Source organism: Eschscholzia californica, unplaced genomic scaffold, assembly GCF_041429995.1.
Source record: "Eschscholzia californica isolate CP2 unplaced genomic scaffold, dmEscCali1.0.p SCAF_3, whole genome shotgun sequence".
NCBI lineage: Eukaryota > Viridiplantae > Streptophyta > Magnoliopsida > Ranunculales > Papaveraceae > Eschscholzia > Eschscholzia californica.
Genome location: NW_028238420.1, coordinates 29,492,911 through 29,507,783, shown reverse-complemented (window position 1 = coordinate 29,507,783; position 14,873 = coordinate 29,492,911). Strand labels below are relative to the sequence as shown.

At 36.3% G+C, this 14,873-nt stretch overlaps 1 long non-coding RNA gene across 1 annotated transcript; it reads right to left on the bottom strand.

Moving 5' to 3' along the window:
- Positions 1 to 9,299: 9,299 nt before the first annotated feature.
- On the bottom strand, positions 9,300 to 9,909 carry LOC147549408 (uncharacterized). Its single transcript, XR_015237246.1, has 2 exons — positions 9,598 to 9,909; positions 9,300 to 9,515 (listed from the first exon to the last, which is right to left on the bottom strand). It is a non-coding gene; the product is annotated as an uncharacterized LOC147549408 (long non-coding RNA).
- Positions 9,910 to 14,873: the final 4,964 nt, after the last annotated feature.

Below are 14,873 nucleotides of genomic sequence, written 5' to 3'. Positions count from 1 at the left end.
CTCCCTCCCTTTCTCTCTCACTAACATGAACTTGAACCAGTTCTAATCCACTCCCTCTCCCTCAAAATCCATATCAAATCGGTTGTTTTTGAACCTTTTCTAGGAATCAGTTGTGGGAAAATTGGTTGTTTTTGAAGCTTTGCCATGAAATTTTTGAAGCTTTGCCATGATCAAATCCATTATTTTATTGAAACATGAAGAGTATAAGAGAGGAGAGTCTTGGATTGCTAAGGATCTGGGAATACCCTTCCCATGAAGGATGGTGGTTATACTCTGTAAACATGATGAATATGAAGATATAGTTGGAGTTGAAGTTGAAGTTGAAGAATTGAGTTAAAATTCATCATGAAAGTGGAAAAAAGGTGATTGATTTCTATGGAATCCATCAACATCTCAGACAATTATCTTGCCTTCTCTGTTATGTTGGATTGAGGAAGGATACCGTCTTTATTGGGACAGAGCAAGAGCTTGATTGGAGTACTTGTGAGTCGTTACTTGAAAAACTAGTTATTTCTTGATCAGTTTTGTATTCCTGTAATTGCACAAATTAATGGTCTCTCAGAAAAGCCATTACCCATTTGTTATTGCATTGTTTATGAAGTTACAATAAAACCTGAAAGAAGAGTTGTTTGATTTTATATGTTATCTAAGCATTTCTGATCGCTTTATGTATTCACAATTTGGATTGAGATATATAAATGTGGTTTTTCGATGCTTTCTTATCATATTCTACAAGGCATCTTAAAGAGCTTCTTAAGAGAGAGACAATGAATTTATCAGTAGGATGGTACCTCCTCGTCGCCGGCGATCTCTCTCTATCTTCCTGATTCATTAATTCGCTCAAATTTAAATATCTAACGGAGATACTCATTTGAAACTTTGCTAGATGTGAATGTTTAAATGATGCCCACAAAGTGCTCGACCAAATGTCGCAGAAGAACAACGATTTCCATTACTACCGATTTGATTATAGGCACCCCGACTTTTCCCGCAACCAATCAAACACTAGAACTTGACTTTCATATAAGAAAGAAAGTCGTTTTCTTTCCCCTTAGAAAAAAGTCGATTTTCTTACTCAGACATTCTAACGTATCTGACGGACCCTTAGCTATACATTTAGTACACAACAAAATTTTCTGTACTTTCTATCCAGAAAGTGTAAGAATTTTGAAAATTGTATAGGACATAATCATATGTACAATGCAATATAGTACATTTAGTTATGTACTATACATAAATAATGCCCTGTAAATTTTCATTAAAATAAGTTACGTTTCAGAAAGAATGTATAGGACATTTATTACGTATCGTACATTTTATTATGTTCAGTACATAACAAAATTTTTTAGACTTTCTTCCGCAAAAGTATAAGAAATTTGAAAAGTGTATAAGACATAATCATATGTACAATAAAATTTCTTATACTTCGCTTGGTTTGTATTGTACATAAAAAATCTGTCAAAATCTAAGGAAATAAAGTTTTAGAGAAAGAAAGTAATTTTGGAGAGAGAAAGAAAAAATAGTGCCATTATTCTAGTGGATGGTAAATATGTACTTTCACCAGAAACACGGGATTTTCTTCAATGTCAAATCCGCATATAGCCTGTAAAGTACAAACAATTCTGTAATTTCTATTTGTTAACTGGCATGTCATTATTCTAGTGGATGGTAAATATGTAATTTTACCAGAAATACAACACAAACACAAAATTTCTTCAATAGCAAATCCGTAAATATCGTGTAAAGTACAAAATTTTTGTAATTTACATTTTTTTAACTGACATGAAACTGTCTTGTGGATCTGCGACTAATTTGTTTTCTGCTATTGATTTGGGTCTTATTTTTCAATAAAATTTGGGCCTTTGGGTCAATCCGTCTATTATAAAATATCTTTTGAGTTCTATACTTTCCAATAGAAGTTCTATTCATGCTTCCTTAATATGTAAATTACAGTATTCATTCTTACACGAATGGAAAAAAATATTTTCTTCTATAAATATAGACAAATGGAAATTTAACTCCTAGAGAAGTAGTTCACAAAATCTCCTGTGATTTGAAAGACAATCAAAACAAAGTAACTAAACATTTTCTTACTTTCATTATAAATTCATGAACTAACGAAAACAAAGAGAAAAGTTGATGGTACTATTAATGGGGTTGGAATTTCAAGTTAACATGTCTTCAAATTAAACATATTTTCTTGTATCAATATTTTTATTAATTTATTACTTTTCAAATTAAATTTCTCTAATTTCGTGTTTTAACATTTAAAGAAAGTTGACAAGTTTCAACAAAAAAAATGAAAGTTAACAAACTCGGTTGATATGGAAAAGATTTTTTTCTTTCCATCACTTTCTTTTGACATAGACTAGAAGAGTCATTACAAGGCATTGATACATCATGAAGAGATAATACAAAGATACATCAAGATTTATGAATTGAATAGCATTATAACAACTTGATTTTATGACATGTTGCCTTTGAAGGCCATGTATGACCCCTTAAAGGTCATATATCAACCCTTAAATGTCATCCTAAGGGGCCTAAAGACCATCTAATCTATCTTTACTTTATTTATATTCAAGTTCAATAAATCTTATATTTTCACTTCCATCGGATCGAACTTGGGACCTCCGGGTAGCGAAGTGGTGTCCACCAACTACACCAAGAGATGACAGATTTCTTCCATCACTGTAGAATGTATAAAGGCTATATAGTGACATTTTATGGTGTACAACATGTTCAAATCATTCATTTATAAATTAAAACATATAGTTGAGTGCTGACTCAGATAAACTCAATTATATATCTTGGGTGTCCATATCTAATCAGCTCAAATCTGAGCATTTAGATCTATTACAAATCACATCCTAGCCTTTGGTTTTTTACCATTACCTTTCATGTCAATTAATTTACACCTTAACCTAATAAAAATCATTAAAATAACTTTTGATTGTGCTTCAATGGATCACTCGAATGATGGCTATGAGGTTCACCATTCAGTTAGGAGTTCTAGAGACTACCTTGAACCTAATATGGCTAGCATACCTTCATGCATTGTCTTTCTAAAGAATGTTTGAAATCCTCCCACTGCTTCTTACATTGCATGGTCTAGAAGATGAAAATCCATATTTTCATTTGAAGTAATTCAATGAGGTTTCCTCGAACTCCAACTCAAAAAAGCATTCGAGGAAATAGCTAAGCCTATACTCTTTCCAGTTTCACTAAATGAAAATGCAAAGATGTGGTTTTATTCTCTAAGTCCTACGTTAATGTGAAGTTAGACTGAAATGACTAGGACATTTTTTTATTAGCTTTAGGCATAGGGTATCCCCTCCCAATCGTACCTACAACCATTATGTTCCGTCAATCTCCTTATTAATTATTTCCTCCCTGTAGTTCTCCTTTATATTAACGATTTGGGTTTTTGCAGCCTAGTTAATTTTTAGCTCTAATTATCACAAAAAGTTTCTTTAGGATGCATTAAAAGACCAAATGTGAAGAGGTCCATCTTCCCCTCTTTAAATGTCTCTATCTTTTTCTGATAAAATTGGTGAGAAGGAAACATATGGAGAATGAAGCTGTCATGGCGATTCAACTCCCAAAAGTGATATCTTCTTCTCTTTGGTAATAGTGGTTTCTATGTCTCCATTAACAACAAGTATTAATTGAACATTCTAAGGAAAAAAATTATTAGACTTGGGAGCCAATCTTGGCTCGAGTCTACTCGTCAGAGTCAGAAGAGGAATACGCCACTGCATTTGTCTCATCGAGCGCTTGAATTTAGAGCCACAAATCACTCAAATCTGATTCCGGATGAATGAGAAAATCAAGTTTAAAGTTGGGACGAAAATCGGTTAAGTTAGGGATTAAAATGTCAAAAGAGACAAGTTAGATTGGGGACCATCTGGGCAAAACGAGCGCGTCCAGATCTGGATGGCTTGCATTTATGTCGTGAGAATGCTCCAGATCTGAAGACCGCGCATTGAAGGCTTCGGGATAACGTTGGGACGCGATTAGAATCGTTGGATCCGCGAGATCCAACAATGCGCGTCAATTTTTCCATGGGCTACTGGTGGGATTTCGTCAGATCAAAAATAACAACTTCTCCATAGTTTTTTGGCACATTTGGATTTAGTACAACAACGAATTTGCTTACCTCGAGATAAAAAATAACAACTTCTCCATTGGATGGTCAATCGTCGAGTGGCTTACTTGTTCTATAGACAGAGGAGGTTCACTTGGGATGGCGGAGTACTGAAGTATCATGTCAAAAAATATGATTTTATTCTCAAGATTGCAGGTTCCATATGACCCATGCTTGGACCATATTTAGATTAAGCCTATATGTCACTACTAAGCTCGTAAAACCTTTATAATCGAAAAACGGAACATAGAGTGAGATTCATGTTTTTCTTCCGCATCAAAAGACCATAATAACATATTGTAATATAATTATGAGAATAGTCTATATGGGAGAAGGTGGATCTAGAAACTAAGAATATAACGTCTAGATACTCTCCACTAATTGCCAATTAGTTATGAGTTAGAAGACCTCAAACTTATCAGTAACCTTCATAACAAATTTCATGTGGTAATTACCAGGATCCACTACTCCATTCGGCACAGAAATCAAGAGAACAAGCGAGAACACAAATGTATTGATTGACAACATATCTGATGCAGGCGCATCCCAAACGGCCCCACAAAACCACACGAACATGTCCTAGTCAGCCAAAGATTAGCAGTTTAATAAGAGTCCTAATTTAAGTATGATTCATAATGAATCTAGGTTTAGGAAGTTTCATTATTTTTAGTGTTTCTATTATTTAGGAAAGTCCAGTTTGTGTCTATCTAGGAAAGTCTAGTAATCTATAAAAGGGAGTCCAGTCTTTGTTTATGACATGTTGAAGAGAAAACCCAATCAAGTTTAGTCGAGTTATAGTTATTTTATCTTTCTTTTATCGTTATTTTATCGTTCTTCGTTTATTTTATTGTCTACTTTTAATTCCGCTGCGTTCTACATCGTGTGGTATTCAGAGCCACCAAAGTTTTTGGATAATGATTCTGGAAAAAAAATTCCAGACCTGTTAAATCCGTATCAATCGTATTCTATTCGTCAAGATGATTATATTCAATCAGATTATACTCATCAAGGGATAACAAATCGATGTTCATGTGCATCATGTGTGTATGAGAATAAGAATTCGTACGATTATCATTGGAATCCGGGAGAAACCGTAGGAGAAAACTCATCGCAACCTCCATCCTCTTATTATCCGACAAACACCGAACCACCACCATCACCACCACCTCCGTACTCTTATACACCACCACCGTACTCTTATACTCCACCTCCGTACTCTAATCATTCACCACCACCGAATTCACCACCGTATTCATCATCACCGTCACCACCTCCACCATTGTCTTATACAACTTCACATCCATATTACTCTTATACACCACCTCCGTCCTCGTATACACCACTACCGTACTCACCACCATATTCACTAGCACCTCCATCTTCTTATACACCGCCTCCGTACTCTTATTTACCATCACCTCCATCTTCTTATACACCACCACCGCCACCACAAACGACGTCTGCCGAAACGGTTCAATCACTACTATCCGATTTAGCTAAGATTCAAGATATGTGTGACGATCTCAGAACATTAATACGTCAACCATATTCCTCGTCGATTTTATCTTTCAATCATGAAGAAGAAAAAGAAGAATACAAAGAAGTGGAAGAAGTTGATCATGAAGAAGTTGAAGAGGGAGATTGTGAAAAAGATGATTCCAACTACAAAGAAATAATAGAAGAAGATCATACCAATAAAGGCGTTCACTTTGAACATAACAAAATTCTTTCGAATTTGGTGGAAGAAAAAGTTATCAGTGGCTTAGTTACTTTTCGGGATTCAAGTGACAACGTAATCAAGTCCAAAATATTACCCTTAGTCAACGTTTCTTTGCCCTTAGGAAATTCTTATGCTAAGGCATACTTGGGTAAATCCCAGAAAGATGCTCCAAAGTATTGGCTTAATTTTTTTGCCAGTTCCACCATGTATACTTCCAAGGGAAGTGAATATGACACCATAGAAGTTGGGCAAGGAAATTTGAGGCTAATTTATAACTACCATGAAGAAAAACGTACTCACTATATTCATAACCGAAGCTCGGTCACAACACCCTTGAATCAATCGTACAGTTTTTATTCTGGATCATCGTCTAAAGAAGACATTCCTTTGCTCAGTGAAGACTATGATTTTTCTCTCGACGAAGAAATTATTTACCTTGTTTGGGATCCAGGAGCCTTCACAGTTTCACAAACTCGAACTTCGGCTTCTTGCATTTCTCCTTTTGGAAATATCTTTCAAGGATCAGATTTATGGGTTACGTTAATGGGTAATCCATCGAATAGAGGTTATCTTCAGCAACCATATTTTGTTATGATACAAGATCTACAACCACATATTGTTCCTGGTGAGAAGATAAAAACTTTTGGGCTTAATTATGATGGGTTTAGTCTTTGTGTTGCTAGTATGTGTCAATTATATCTTATAGATACAAGAAAGCCAATGACTCTGGTATTGGGGAGGATTCATGGTATTGATAAACCAAATTCTATTGAAGTGTTCAAATTGATGGGACTGATCATTCACGTCTCTAATGTGTTCGATGAGGAATTTCTTAGAAATATTCATGCGATAGGTAATTTTGCTACAATACCTTCTAGAAAAAGCAGAGCTTATGTCAAACATATAAATTTTGGAACTATGTGGGCTCGGAATGTAACTAAATTTCCACGTGATTATCGAGTTCGGGTTTATAAAATTCACGAAGATGAACGTGGGAAGGTAGTTTTTGAGTATCATATCAACGCTACATGTTTCCAGATCGATATCTTAATCACACTTGGTTATGCTTCTACGAGTTTCTTCTACGGGTTTGAAGATAGTCGACACCTTGTTCAGTTATTTCAGGTGGTTATGAAACGAAACAAGGTGGTTTTCATATTGGAATTGAAGACGACATTCATTGTTGTTTTCCCAATAAAGAAGGTCGTATTTGTGATTTCTTTCCTGAAACTCAAAGATGACGGTCGATGTCGCAATTTGTTGGATATTTCTTCACTATTGTTGATTTTGCGAATCTTGGCGCGTCAAAGGGTTCGGATTCTAGTGGGTTCACTAGTCCATCATTGTCTTCTACGTAATTCCAAGAAATTTCGTGAAAAGTGGGCATTACGGATCGGTATGGCAAAACTCATCGTATGCGGGTGCATCAAATTGTTTTCTTCATCGAAAAAGTTCGGGACGAACCTTCTGGGGAAGGGGAGCTGATGCAGGCGCATCCCAAACGGCCCCACAAAGCCACACGAACATGTCCTAGTCGGCCAAAGATTAGGAGTTTAATAAGAGTCCTAATTTAAGTATGATTCATAATGAATCTAGGTTTAGGAAGTTTCATTATTTTTAGTGTTTCTATTATTTAGGAAAGTCCAGTTTGTGTCTATCTAGGAAAGTCTAGTAATCTATAAAAGGGAGTCCAGTCTTTGTTTATGACATGTTGAAGAGAAAACCCAATCAAGTTTAGTCGAGTTATAGTTATTTTATCTTTCTTTTATCGTTATTTTATCGTTCTTCGTTTATTTTATTGTCTACTTTTAATTCCGCTGCGTTCTACATCAATATCAATGTGAAAGCATAACCGCTCCATTGCACCGATTAAAGGCCGCAAATATGCATCCATCAGCTTGAGGTTTGTTTGTATGAATCTTTGTTCATGATCAAAGCTTTTTATGGTAGTTGATTCTGATAGAGACTTGGCAAAAATGTTGTACGACTGGAGCTTTGCGCACTCCAACCAAAAGGGATAGTTCTCGTGTCGTGGATATGTAATAATGTTGGATAACAAAAAAAGTTCTTACATCTATGTTAGCACACAACGACGCAAGTAGTAGATAAAGTAATGTTACGTTTTTCATCGATATTATGTTAAGAACTAGATAGATAGTATAATACGTTGTTTTGAGAGGTCTGGAGATAGCAATACTATTTTATTCTTTAAGAAAATAATAGAAAAATTTAAAAGTTTAGGTATTATTAAGGAGGGGAAGGTTTTCTCATCTAGTGATTTCTATAACATGGCCAACCCATCTTTTTTTGTTCCAGACCGGGCCCAGTTCTTCCTATCTTTGTACAGACTCTTTCCGCACCTTTTGGGCTTATCAAACTGGATTTAATCCATATATTTGCCTAGTTCCCTCTAGTAAACTCTCTCTAGTCAAGTCACTACTCTTTGGTGTAACCCGTTGTAGGATCCGGTCGATATTAGCCGCGAATCACTGAAGTGATCTGACGATCATAGTTGGCTTCTAGCTAAGCATTACGACCCCTAATTCGACCGGACTATATGATCTTCTAGATAAATTTATCGTAATACTATTCGACAAATTGAGCTCATTGTCATCTTGGTCGAAGGACAATCCTTTAGAAGGAAATCTCATGTTCTGATCAAAAGAACACATGCTTCAGTCCCCTACTTGTACTTAGAACAAGTGCACTTCTCTTTCTGAAAACTTAATTTTCAAGGAACACACTAACCAAAGCAACAATCATTTTGTGTTCAGATAGTTTGTGGAATTTACCCATTCATTTCTTTTGACTGATCATAAAGAAACTATTGTCTGAAATGTTCATTCATTTCCTAGAAACGGCGTTACGTTATCAAACATAAATCAGAGAATATCTTAGAACTTTCTAAGAACCACTTTGTATGGTGTCTTTTCATTGCTATAGCGGATTTTGGTTAGTGAGTAGACAGTCCTACTAGACACGTGAGTTTTGGAAGACAATGTTATGACTTATCTATGTCGTTTTTTGTCTACACAAAGAGTGATTTCTTATCATTAGATGGTCATTTTTAGCTTGACATAGATTATGATCTTATGAGATGATCTTCAGTCAAGTTGATTCTATACTTGACTAAAGTTTTGTTTATAAAACTATGCCTTTTATGGAGAATCTTTTAGTTTATTCTATTCAGGTTAATTATTCTCTTATGTCAAATATAAGATTTTATGATTAATTGACCTTCCTTTGTAACAAGGTGATCCTTTTTAATTGCTATTTGAAACATGATTTGAGTGATTGAAAACCAAACAACTTTTAAAGTATCCTTTCGGATTTCTAATTGTTTCTCATGTTCTTTCTAACCATATGACTAGATTAGAATAACCAAATCGAATCATTTGGTAATGATGTTAATACTGTAAGTTAATTAGACACTTTTAAGAACATCATAAAATATTGAACTGAATACTTTAATTTCTCCATAATCTAATAATTACAGAGACGATGTTCGAAAAATGAAACTAAAATTAAAGTTAAAATTAGCGCCTTAAGAAGACTATGATCCTTCTTCAACCGTCTCAGCAACGCTATTTTGTTTGTTTTCGACAGGTTCATCTCTTCTTTAATTAAATACGTAGCTCCCTTTTGCTCCTGTTCATTCAAAATGGGTTAAGCATTTAGGTATCATATACCATAAAGGGAATATATTTGATCGAATTAACTTTTAACTCACAGTTCCGTTCTTTTTGTCTTCTTGCAACTTTGGCCAGTTTTACATGAAATGTCTCGTGCCATCATAATATAAACATTTGATATTGGAAGGAACACTTTTGGCCTTGGTTTTGGCAACTCGTTTGCCTTTCCTTTGCCAGATCGTCTTTGTTCCGAATGCATCCGTCTTCCGAATCAATTCCCTTTTGATCACTAAGAATCTTATTCTTAGTTTCAGGTAACTTGATTTTACTTTCAGCTACCTCCAGTATTGAGAGCAAACTTTCCAAGAAAACATTTCCAAACTTTTCTTCAAAGTTTGATCTTACATCTTCTAAACCATCATGAAGTGAATGTAGAATTATGTCAGTTGGCAAAGAGACTCCCACAGGAGATCCCATCAATTCGATGTCTTTAAAGTGATCAATCATTTCTAAAACATGAAGACGGACAAGTTATCCTATTTCTAGCTGACTCTTTATCACAGTCTTAGAGATACAGAGATCTTGTATCTCTCCACTCGACATTTATTTGGAATAAATTCCTTAGTTGTCAAATGATAGTGTATGCATGCATCTAGGTCTATGAACCTTTCTTGTTACCGTTTTTCCATGAACATTAACACTAAGCTTGTTATTGGTCCCGACTTTCTTCGGATAATCTTTGCTTGCTCACGATCCTCTCCAGATGAGGTTTCTAAAAGTACCGGGATCGTTGTGTCTAATCTGCTTTTGTTCCGAAACCTTTCTCAGATTTCTTTCCCATCCAATAAAGTTAGTATCATTCAACTTCTAAAGGATTGTATAGAGGTCGAAGATTCATTTTGTTGTCATAATTAAACTACATGAAGAAATGCAATGTAATTTTAGAACTCGTTATCCTAGCAAAATTCTAATTTTGCCACATTATTCAAGAAAATGGTCACTGTTTGAATAAATGATTTCAAGATCTCATTTCTTCGAAGTTAAGCGGACTAGGGCCCTGCCCTTAACCCCGTCGTTCTGGGTGAGTAAACTCTTTACTTGTCATACTATATGACTCTTGGTTCATGAGTCACATTTTCATGTCAACTAGCCAGGACCTTGTTGAATGTTGAGAGGAAGAACTCTTCTTCTTTTATTGGAAGGTTTGGGAGTTTTTTTTCTCTAAAATCTCGTTCTACTTAACGTTGTAGAGATAGATTTTTCTCTTGAGAAAATTCCTTCTGTTTCACTTTGAGTCCTCTTATAGAGAACTGTAGAGTAGGAAGCATATTCAAAATAGGATTCAAATAAGATCTCCAGAAACAATAAATCTCATAAACCTTTTCTGAGCAGGACTCTAGATGGGAGTTCCATCTTGACTCCTTAATGTGGCCATCCAGGGCAGGCCCTTTAGTGGGTTGGGCTTGACCGCCAAGTTTTTCAGGAATAGTGGTGTTGAGTTTATCGACCCTTTGCCTTAGGATCCCCGCTTCATATGGGCGTCCCATCTTCTTTTGGTCTGGCCCCTTTTCGGGCCCGGTTCTTCCTATCCTTTTCTAGGCTCTTTCCAAACCTTTTGGGGTTATCAAACTGGATATAATCCTCCTATTTTCCTATTTCCCTCTAGTCAACTCTCTCTAATCAAGTCACCACTCTTTGGTGTAACCCGTTGTAGGACCCGATCGATATTAGCCGCGAATCACCGAAGTGATCCGACGATTGTAGTTGGCTTCTAGCGAAGCATTACAACCCCTAATTCGGCCGGACTAGATGATCTTCTGGATAAAATCATCCTAATCTTATTCGACAAATTGAGCGCATTGTTATCTTGGTCGAATGACACTCCTTCAGAAGGAAATCTCCTTCAGACCGGGATGACATATCTTTCACTCTCTTCCTATAAGGAACTTGCCAAAGGAGAGACCGTGTTCATGGGAAACGACTCAACCACTCAGGTGAAAGGAAAGGGGTAAATCATACTGAAATTCACTTCAAGAAAGGAAGTGACTATGAATGATGTACTACATGCTCCAGACATCCGAAAGAATCTGGTGTTGGTTCTCTTCTAAGCAAGAATGGGTTCAAACTAGTCTTTGAGTCAAATAACTTCGTCCTGTCTAAGAATGGGATGTATGTTGGGAAGGACTACTTATGTGCGGTGTTATTTAAATTAAATGTCACCTCTATAACGTCGAAGGTGACTATTATTATTAATAAAACTAATAGTTACGTTTATATTGTTGAACCTCCAATATTTGACACGAAAGACTAGGACATGTGAATAATAAGTCATTAAAGAAATGAATGAACTTGGAGTTAATTCCGAAATTCGAAATTGACTCAAGAGGAACATGTAAAACATGTTGGAGTCAAAAATGACTAAGGCGTTGTCCAAATCAATAGAACGAGACACAAAATTTGTGGGGGAGGCAATACTATCGGCTAATCGCTTATTAAATAAGCTACCCCATAGAAAAACAAGCATAATTCCATAAGAACTATGGAAAGGAAGGATGACATCCTTTAAATACACGAAAGTGTGGGGGTGCTTAGCGTAGGTGTTAGTTCCTCTTCCTAAACGCGCCAAGATAGGACCTGAGACTGTGGACTATGTATACATAGGGCCTGCAATAAGTGGCTCCTATAGATATCTAGTACACAAGTCTGAAATTAGAAAACGTGTAAGAGATGAGGAAGAGGAAAATCCAGAAACACCGAAGAAGATGATATGGAAACCGATGAGACAACACTTGAACCTCGAAGAGGCAAAAAGACAAGGACAACTAAGACTTTTGGTCCTGGTTTTCTAACCTATATGGTAGAAAATGATCTTCGGACTTCCACAAAAGTAATGGCTACTCCAGAAGCTCCATTTTGGAAAGAAGTTGTCAATAGTGAAATAGAATCCATCATGCAAAATCACACATGGGAGCTAGAAGACCTTCCACCGGATTTAAGCCTCTAGGCTGCAAATGGATTTTTAAAAAGAAATTGAAAACAGATGGATCTATAGACAAGTATAAAGCGAGACTTGTCGCAAAGGGATTCACATAAAAAGAAAGGTTAGATTATTTCAACACATATTCTCCACTTAGTCGAATCACTTCAATAAGTGTGTTAGTAGATATAACATCCTTATATAATCTGGAAATTCACCAGATGGACGTGAAAACCGCTTTCTTAAAAGGACAACTCAAGAAGAGATTTACATGAACCAACCAGAAGGGTTCATCACTTCGGTTCAAGAAAATAAAGGGTGTAGATTAGTGAAATCACTATATGGGCTAAAGCAAGCTCCAAAGCAATGGCACTTGAAGTTTGATAACACATTAATATCAAACAGATTCAAGATCAACGAAGTGATAAATGTGTATACAAAAACCACTGCCAAAGGATGTGTTATTCTATGCTTGTATGTTCGTTACATGCTAATTATGGGAAATAACTTAGATGCCATTAATACAACTAATAAGATACTTTCGAAAAATTTTGACATGAAAGATTTAAGAAAAGCAAATGTCATTCTTGGAATTAAGGTTTCCAAAATAGCTGAAAGGATAAGTTTATCTCAAACGCACTACGTTGAGAAGATCTTTGGAAAAATCAGCAAAGATGACCTAAAAGTGGCTAATACTCTGATAGATACAAGTATTCACTTAATGAAGAATATAGGTAAAGGAGTAAGACAGTTAGAGTACTCCCGAATTATCGGAACTCTTATGTACCTTATGAACTATACACGACCAGAGCTAGCCTACTCAGTTAGTAAGCTAAGTAGATTTACGAGTAACGCGAATTACACACATCAGAACACCATAACTAGAGTGTTACGGTATCTAAGGAAGAGGAAGGAGTACGAACTCCATTATACCACATATCTTGTAGTATTAGAGGGATATGCATATGCAAATTGGATATCTGATACCGATGACACTAAGTCTACCAGTGTATATGTGTTGACACTGGCAGGGGCTACCATATCTTGGAAATCATCAAAGCAAAGGTGGATTGCTCGCACGATAATGGATTCAGAATTCATTACGTTAGATAAATCAGAGGGTCGGGGAGGCAGAATGATTGCGACAATTCCTTGAAGATATTCCAATATGGCTAAAGCCAGTGTCTGCAATCAATATTCACTGTGATAACCAAGCAACACTTGCATATGCACATAGCAAGATGAACAACGGTAAGTCTCGACACATCCGTCAAAGACATAATATCGTTAAGCAACTTCTCTCTGAAGGGGTCGTAACTATAAATTATATAAAATCCAAAGATAACCAAGCGGACCCATTTACAAAGGTTATCTAGAGAGTTCGTAGTTGCATCATCAAAGAGAATGGGGCTAACGCCTAGGTTAAAAGGGCAAGTGAAGCTATACCCGGACTCGAAAGTAACACTGTAAGAGATTTCTATCTCTAACCCATTCCTAGGATGAAATTAGTGTTGCGTGTATTGAGAGGTTAGGCATAAAGCTTTTAATATATCCGAAAACTTAGAACTTGATTCCAACCTGAGGTATAACAGGATACCTTATTACGATAACCTATATGTGTGTAAACGGGTTCCTGGGATGAAATTAGTGTTGCCTGTATTGAGAGGTTAAACATAAAGCTTTTAATAAATTTGAAAACTTAGAACTTGATTCCAACGTGAGGTATAACAGGATACCTTGTTACTGATAACCTATATGTGTGTGAACTGGTGCCAATTCTATGGGAAGGTCGTCTAGGCCGATTTATCTAAAACATACACGAAATCGAGATTGTTCAGGGCCGAAATCAACACAACAGAGAACCTAGGTGAGTAGCGGATTAGCTGTGTAATAGCTATTTTGGTTTACAATTCCCAGACTCGGTCCAAGACAAAAAGTTCACTGTCGTCCTTGTAGACATTGTAGTTACTCACTAGGACAGGTTCAAAGTCGAAAGACTACCTCTTTCCGATGCAGCGAAGTTCCGCGTATGAGTTCTGCTAGTGTCAGTCTGTTAGTATAATATGTCTGTATATATCATAGTAAACCTCGAATTGTCATTCGTGTGGGGGATTGTTGGAATCGGAGCCGATTTTGGCTCGACTCACCTCGTCAAACTCAGAAATGGAATACGCCATTGCGTTCGTCTCGTCAAGCTCTTGAACTTAAAGCAAAGAATCACTCGAATCTGATTCTGGAATTCAAGTTTAAAGTATGGACGAAGATCGGTTAAGTTAGGGACTAAACCGTCAAAACATACAAGTTAGATTGGGGGTCATTTGAGCGAAGCAAGCACGTCCAAATCTGGACGGCTCTCGTTCACTCCGCGGGATTTCGCGAGATCTCACAGTCGCACGT